Here is a 7352-nt window from a genome sequence, read left to right as displayed (position 1 = left end):
ACAAAGTTATAGGAAAATGAGAAGAGTCGCACAAATAACTCCTAAATACTCTTCCCCTTGATTCACCAATTATTCACATTTTGTGACATGTGCTTTATCACTCTAGGTACAGCTTTTTTCTGAACACTTGAGGGTAAGATGCAAATATGATGCCCCTTTTCCCCTAAATACCTCAGTGTATATTGCCTAAGAACATGAACATTCAGATAACCACAGTACAATTAGCAAAATCAGGAAATTTAGAGATGACATAAAATTATATCTAATCTACAGGTCTTATACAAATTTGGTGAAGCTTAGAGCAGTTTTTTTTCCAGTTCAGGATCCAATCCAGAATAACACATCACATGTAAGTCTCCCTTAACTCTAGAACAGCTCCCCAGCCTTCCTTTGTCTTCCATGACATTGCCATTTTTGAAGAGCACAGGTCATTTATTTTGTAAAATATTCCTCGATTTTCATTTTTCAGAGATTTCCTCATGATTAGATTCAGGCTATGCATTGGGGGCAGAGATACCACAGAAATGATACTATGTCTTTCTCCATACATCATATTAAGAAGCACTTGATGTCAATTTGCCCTATTACTGGTGATGGTTACTTTGATCACTTGGTTAAGGTGGTGTCCACCAGTTTCATCTACTGTACAATCCCTATTTTCTCTTTATAATTAATAAGTAATTTGCACAGGAGTACTTTGATGCTATATAAATATTTTATTTCTCATCAAGTTTTCACCCTCTAATTTTAGCATCTTGATTTTTATCTACATTAATTATTTCTCTGATGATCGCAAAATTGTGACTTAAAATTTTCTATTATTTTGAGTCAGTGTTCTACTGAAAGAAGAGCTTATAGTATACATACATACAGTGGATGATGGGCACAGGAATTCTTATCTTATTCAATGGGTTATAATTCACTACTAGTATTGGGACTTCCCTGGGGGCCCAGTGGTTAAGAATCCGCCCGTCAATGCCGAGGACATGGGTTCGATCCCTGGTCCGGGAAGATCCCACATGCCGCGGAGCAACTAAGCCCATGTGCCACAACTACTGAAGCCCGCATGCCTAGAGCCCGTGCTCCATAACAAGAGAAAGCCCGTGTGCAGCAACAAAGACCCAACGCAGCCAAAACTAAATAAATTTTTAAATTCATTACTATTATTGTTTACTTGATAACCAAATTGTTCCAGATTTGGCCAGTGAGAGCTCATTCAAGGTGGCTGCTATGTCCTTTTGATGTGTCTCTCTTATTCATTGAGCACTTCCTTATTTTCTGACACAAAAGGATGCTCTAGACTCATCCTATATTTTCTCTGGCCTTGCCCAGGAACCAGCCATTTCTTCTAGTAGCTCTGGTTTCCCCAGGGGAGGATGGTATTATGGTATTTAGAAGCAAGGAGCTGGGCACAGCTGGGCTCACTGTTCGCAGGGTATCGTTGCTTCTAGGTCCTCTCAGTGGAAAGAACACATACACGTATAAATAAAAGTCCAAGAGTTCATACTGATGCCTCCAGTTCCCATCCAACACCACAGCGTTCTTCCTGGCCTTCCCCATTTCCTATTTGTATGTCCCTTCTACAACAGTGGGAAACCTGCCTCTCAACAACCTCAATATATTTCACCTTTTACTCAGTCTGCCAATGCAGAGACTGCATTGGCAGTTTCAGAATTAGTTACTAGGAAAAACAAGCCCATTAGGTAGAGTTCAGTATTTGTTTGCAATTCTTTTTACCTTTAGACTGAGGGTATATATCAAAGTTCTGTGTTCAAAAGTTACTTGGGGTGCTTGCAGTACAGATACTAAAATTGGAACAATACAGAGAAGATTAGCATGGCTCCTGCACAAGGATGACCAAAAAATAGTTACTTAAATTAGGTCCTTTTTTTCACTTCAGTGTGGTTTGTTATTCATTTGAAACATAATTCAATAATTTATAAATACAGAGCTACTTCATTGAGATTTTTACTTCTTTCCATAGCTTGTTTTAGTTCTCTTATAAATAACATGTAACTAAATTTTCTTTTCCCCACTTTTTTCAGCTTGTCTTCTTGTTGTTTTTGTTTTAATAAAGGAAATTAACCCATTTACATGTATAGTGAAAGCTAATATGTCTGGTCTTTTTCCTGACATCTTGTTTGTGTTATTTTTTTAATATGGATGGGAGAGAATTAGGAGAACCTTGTATATGTCAGAGCCCAGCACCTGGTCTGGAGCGTAGCAATGCTCAGCAGATATTTGTGGAATGTTGGCTGGAAGCTCAACAAGTGACTTCCCCTTGTACCTGGATAGATAGACAAGGGGTCTTGACCTTACTGTGATTAAAACGATGACTATGGCCGTAGTTACCATTAAGTTGAATAATTATGAAAAGTCCTAGCAAAGGGCCTGGATGGGGTGATCGCTGAATCAACGGCACCTGCTATTGACTGAGCGCTGACTAAGAATCAGGCATGGTGCTCCTTTATCTTATTTAATCCTCCCAATAATCCCATTTTACAGATGGGGAAACCTGGGGTTTAGAGAGTCATTTGTTCTTATACCTAGGAAGCAGTCAAGTTGGGATCTGAATCCAGACCTGACTTCAAAATCCACACTTTATCCACCACATGTCCCAGCCTCTACAAATGCAAAGACAAACACATACAGAGTCAGCTAATTCTAGGGACTCTGAAGCTCTTGCTCACAAGGTCAAACATTCCTTAGCTGGACCAACTGCCAGCTAGTTCCCTGGAAACCCACAGACGGAATAGAGGCCAATCCCAGGAAGTCAGGTCCATAAGGGTATAAGGAAATGCTCCTTTGTTGGACTTAAAACATCTGGCCAGAGTATGGGAAACGAACATTCTCATGCTCTGCTAGTGGAAGCATAATGACAGCCAACATTAATGAGAACTTATTCTGGGCCAGGCCCTTTACACTGGGATTTTTCAACCTCAGCACTGTTGACATTTGGGACTGGATCATTCTTTGTTGGGGTGGGGAGCACCGCCCTGTGCATTGCACGATGTTCAGCAGCATCCCTGACCTCTACCCACCAGATGTTAGTAGCACGCCACCCCAGTCGTGACAACCGAAAATCTCTCCAGACATTCCCAAATATCCCCTTGGGGGGCGGGCAAAGTCACCCCAGTTGAGAACCACTGCTTTACATGTATTACACTAATTTAATTCTCACAAGAAACTGATGAGATTGTTACTTTCATTATCCCCATTCTACAGATAAGGAAACTGTGGCCCAGACAAGTTAAAGTCCTACCAATAATGAGCATAGAATAGGGATTAAAATCCAAGTGGCTGGAGTCCAGAGGCCACAGTGCCTCATTTTAGTGGCCAGCCTATCTGATCTGACCTTTCCAGAGAACAGTTTGGCAGAATATTCAAAAAAAGTAAACATGCATACCATTTAGCCCACAGTCCCATGTCTAGGACTTCAAAGAAATGTACACACAAAGCTCTCATCTCATTGTTTACACTCAATGAAAACCTGGAAGTGTGGTAAAGACCCATTTGGAGGGGACTAGCCTGCCTTCCTCCTGGGCCTGAGCACTGAGCTTGAGCCAGACATAATTTTTTAATCATGTAATTTATTCTGCAGACAATAAATAGGGTTATGCAGATTTGTACTGACAAAGAAAGATGTCCTTGATACTGGATTGAAATTAAAAAATTTAAAACCCACATGTATAGTATGGTTTTACTTCTGTAAAGTTTTATGTACATATAGCAAGGGGGGAAGTGCCATTTGTAACAAGAGGTGATTATAGTAGCTCTTGCACTCGTTTAGAATATTATCTGATGGGATGCTTGGCGTGAGAGGAAGGCCAGTCACAAAAGACCACATACTGTACGATTCCATTTATATGAAATGTCAGAATAGGCAAATCCATAGACACAGAAAGATCAGTGTTTGCCAGGGCCTAAAGAGAGGGGGACAGGTGAGTGACAGCTAATGGGTATGGGATTTCTTTATAGGGTGACAAAAAATGTTCTGAAATAAGATAGTGATGACGGTCCCACAACCTTGTGAATATACTAAAAGCCAGCGAATTGTATGCTTTAAAAGGATGGGGCTTCCCTGGTGGCGCAGTGGTTGAGGGTCCGCCTGCCGATGCAGGGGACACGGGTTCGTGCCCCGGTCCGGGAAGATCCCACATGCCGCGGAGCGGCTGGGCCCGGGAGTCATGGCCGCTGAGCCTGCGCTTCCGGAGCCTGTGCTCCGCAACGGGAGAGGCCACAACAGTGAGAGGCCCGCGTATCGCAAAAAAAAAAAAAAAAAAGGATGAATGTTATAGTATGTGAATAATGCTTTGGTAAAACAGATTTTGACAGGGAGACATTGACAAATCCAAAGCAATGATTAGGAAGCCAGTGACACAATAGAGAATCTATTCCCCCAGGGATCCAGAGGACTATTGGAGGGGGCATTTCCCTCCGTGCGTGGAAAGAGGAGCTGAAATTAGCTGAATGTTGAAGGGTGCCTGGACAACTTGGGGAAGGCTGGGGCTGACACGTGGCTTCCGAACACACAGATGTGTACCTGCTTCTCCTGCTTCTCTTTTCATTACTCTGAGTTCAAGTTCCAATAGCCTCTTGAGTTAGGGGCTACTCCCTTTAACAGGTTTTAGTGGCACCAAAGGATAAAGCTCTGGCCCCCCCATCAACTCCACCAGCCCCAACTCCCACCCCAGGAAGCTCACAGTGCAGGTAAAAACAATGTGCTCATCTCCTTACATAATCACTGTGGGATAAACCCTTCCCCCTTCACTTCCAACTAGATCGACACCCGTGAAAACCCAACTCAAGGTCACTTCGACAACATGGGGACTTGTTTTCCTTGCATAACAAGAAGTCCTGGGCATGGCGGTCCAGGATTGTTTATTCAAAGGCTCAGTGACATCAGTAAGGACCCAGATTCTTGCCTTTTTTGCTTGGCTGCCCTCTCATCTTGTCCCATCCTCAAGGGTGCAAGATGGCTGGTGCAGTTCTGGATCACACCTTCACCATCAATGTCCAGAGGCAGAAAAGGGATTGGCTTGGTCCTTCTCAGAAGTTCTTCTGAAGTTCCTTCCCTCCTCATCCTCAGAGCTGGACCACGTGGCCTGGCCATACCCGACTACTGGCAAGGGACTGAGGACCACCGTGATCAACTTAGACTCATCAGGATTTACCTGAGTAAAATGGTAACTTAGTGACCGGAGGGGTACAAGCCAGAACAAAACCCAGTCTCTGCAGCGATGGAGGAAGGGGAACAGGCAGCCAGCCATGGTGGCCACACCAGGATTCCTTCCCCACAGGCCTTGCCCTCTGCCTGGCATGCCTTTCTCAATCTCTCCAGGTTTACATCTCCTCTTCCTTCACATCAGCTGGGCACCTCCTCCAGAAAGCCCTCCCTGTCCTCACTGTCTAGGTCAAAGAACCAGCACCCTCTTTGTAGCTCTGGCCATAGCTGCAACTAATTAATTACGTGTGTCATTATATTTGATTAAAATCTGTCCCATGGAAGCAGCTCCACCCTTTATCCCCAGGAGCCAGTCAGAGCCTGGCACAGAGTAGGTACTCAATAAACAGTTACTGGCTAGACAGATAGATACATCAGCATGTTACAAGAAGCAGATGTGAGGTCTGGAAGATGATATCAAGAGTTTTCTCTGAGTGGTGAGATATTTTATGAAAACATAACCCACACAGCAGAGTGCTGACAGCTTAGACGTAGCCTGATGACTACACAAATGAATACACTGCTCTAAGTAGCTGGGAGGTGTGACATGGAGTAATTTTATTTTCCCTTCTGTCCTTTTCTGGTCGTTTAAATCTTTTTCAATCTTACAAGGGGCTGGGTCATTTTTACAAAAACAAAACTTTTATTTATTTATCTTTTTCACAAAGAAAACGTCATTTTCAACTATTCGGATGTGGAAGGAACCCAATGGAGTGCTAAGAATTTCTTCTTCTCTCGTTTTATTTTCCTTCCCTCCTTCCCCTGACCTCGAAGCAGGGGCATCCTCTTCGATAACCTCTTCCTATCCTCCAGGGGATAGGTGTGAATTTGTTACAAAGGCCCAAAGGCTGTGCTGGGTTCAGGAATAAAAGTGAGGCAAAAAGGTAAACTTCCATGAGAAAATTATACAGGTGTTTGTGCTTTACTTTTCTTTTTCTCCAAAAACAGGAATTTGGGAGATTCGAAACATCTGGCTCTTATAATAAAGAACTGGAATCTATTCTCAAAGAAACACTCAGATTAATAACTTGTGTGTGATGAAGCGTTCATTCACTCCTTTGTTCATTCACTCATCTGTTCACTGGTGTCTGCTTCTGTGCCTGGTCCATCCCGAGTGTGGGGACTAGAGATGGATCAGATCTGGTGCCTGTCCCCAGGGAGACAGACACACTCACCACGATCACTTCAAACTATGGTTGCTGCTCTATGGTGGGAAGGCACAGTGTAGAGCAGAGGCTGTCATCCAAGGGAAGGGGTACTTGAGACGGGTTTTGAAGAATACGTATAAGTTTGTGAGGCAGAGAAGGAGAGTGGAAAGGCATGCCAGACAGAAGGAACAGCGGAGCCAAAGTACAGAGGCTGGGACAGCTTAGCTCATTGAATGCAGTCGCCAAGAGCATGGATGTATAGCCAGACTGCCTGCATTTGAGTCCTGCCTTACCCACCTCTTGCCTGTATGATCTTGAGCAAGCTTTTCACTCTTTCTATGCCTCAGTTTCTTCATCTATTAAGTAGAGACAATGATAGCACCTACCCCATGGGGTTGATGAGGATAAACTCAGATAAACCACCTAAAGAGCTTCGACCATTCCGTAGGCAGGGTAGCCTTTGTAAATTGCTAGCTCCTGGTTTGGGTGCGATGGGTATTGGGCAGGGGGGCGGTGAGACTGAGCTGAGACTGGGGAAGCTGGTGGGGGCCAGGGCGAGTTTTCAACAGAACGACATGATCAGATCAGGGTGCCTGCAGCAGCAGGGTGGGCTGGAGGGTGAGTAGAGAGAGCCAACACAGTAGTCAGAGCACAGTGGTGTGGCTGGGCCTCGCAGGGGCTGTGAGCACAGGGAAGGGAATGTGGGGGATTCAAGACAATCTGTTGGGGCGGAATTGTGTCCCCTCAAAATTCAGATGCTGAAGTCTTAATTCCCAGTGCCTCAGAAGGTGATTGTATTGGGGGATAGGGCCTTTAAAGGTCATTAGGTAAAATGAGGTCATCAGAATGGGCCCTAACCCAATATCCACTGGTGCCCCCATAAGAAGAGATTAGGACAAGACAAGAACACAGGGGGGACCACGTTAACAACACAGGGAGAAGGCAGCTACCTACAAGCCAAGGAGAGGAGCCTCAGAAGG

At 44.2% G+C, this 7352-nt stretch overlaps 1 non-coding gene across 1 annotated transcript; it reads left to right on the top strand.

The window, feature by feature from the left end:
• The first annotated feature begins 1787 nt into the window (after positions 1–1787).
• Positions 1788–1891, top strand: LOC131762022 (U6 spliceosomal RNA). Its single transcript, XR_009337116.1, has one exon. It is a non-coding gene; the product is annotated as a U6 spliceosomal RNA (small nuclear RNA).
• Positions 1892–7352: the final 5461 nt, after the last annotated feature.

Source organism: Kogia breviceps, chromosome 8 (genome assembly GCF_026419965.1).
Source record: "Kogia breviceps isolate mKogBre1 chromosome 8, mKogBre1 haplotype 1, whole genome shotgun sequence".
Classification (NCBI taxonomy): Eukaryota; Metazoa; Chordata; class Mammalia; order Artiodactyla; family Physeteridae; genus Kogia; species Kogia breviceps.
Note: the sequence above shows the minus strand (reverse complement) of the source record. Positions and strands in the feature narration are given on the sequence as shown.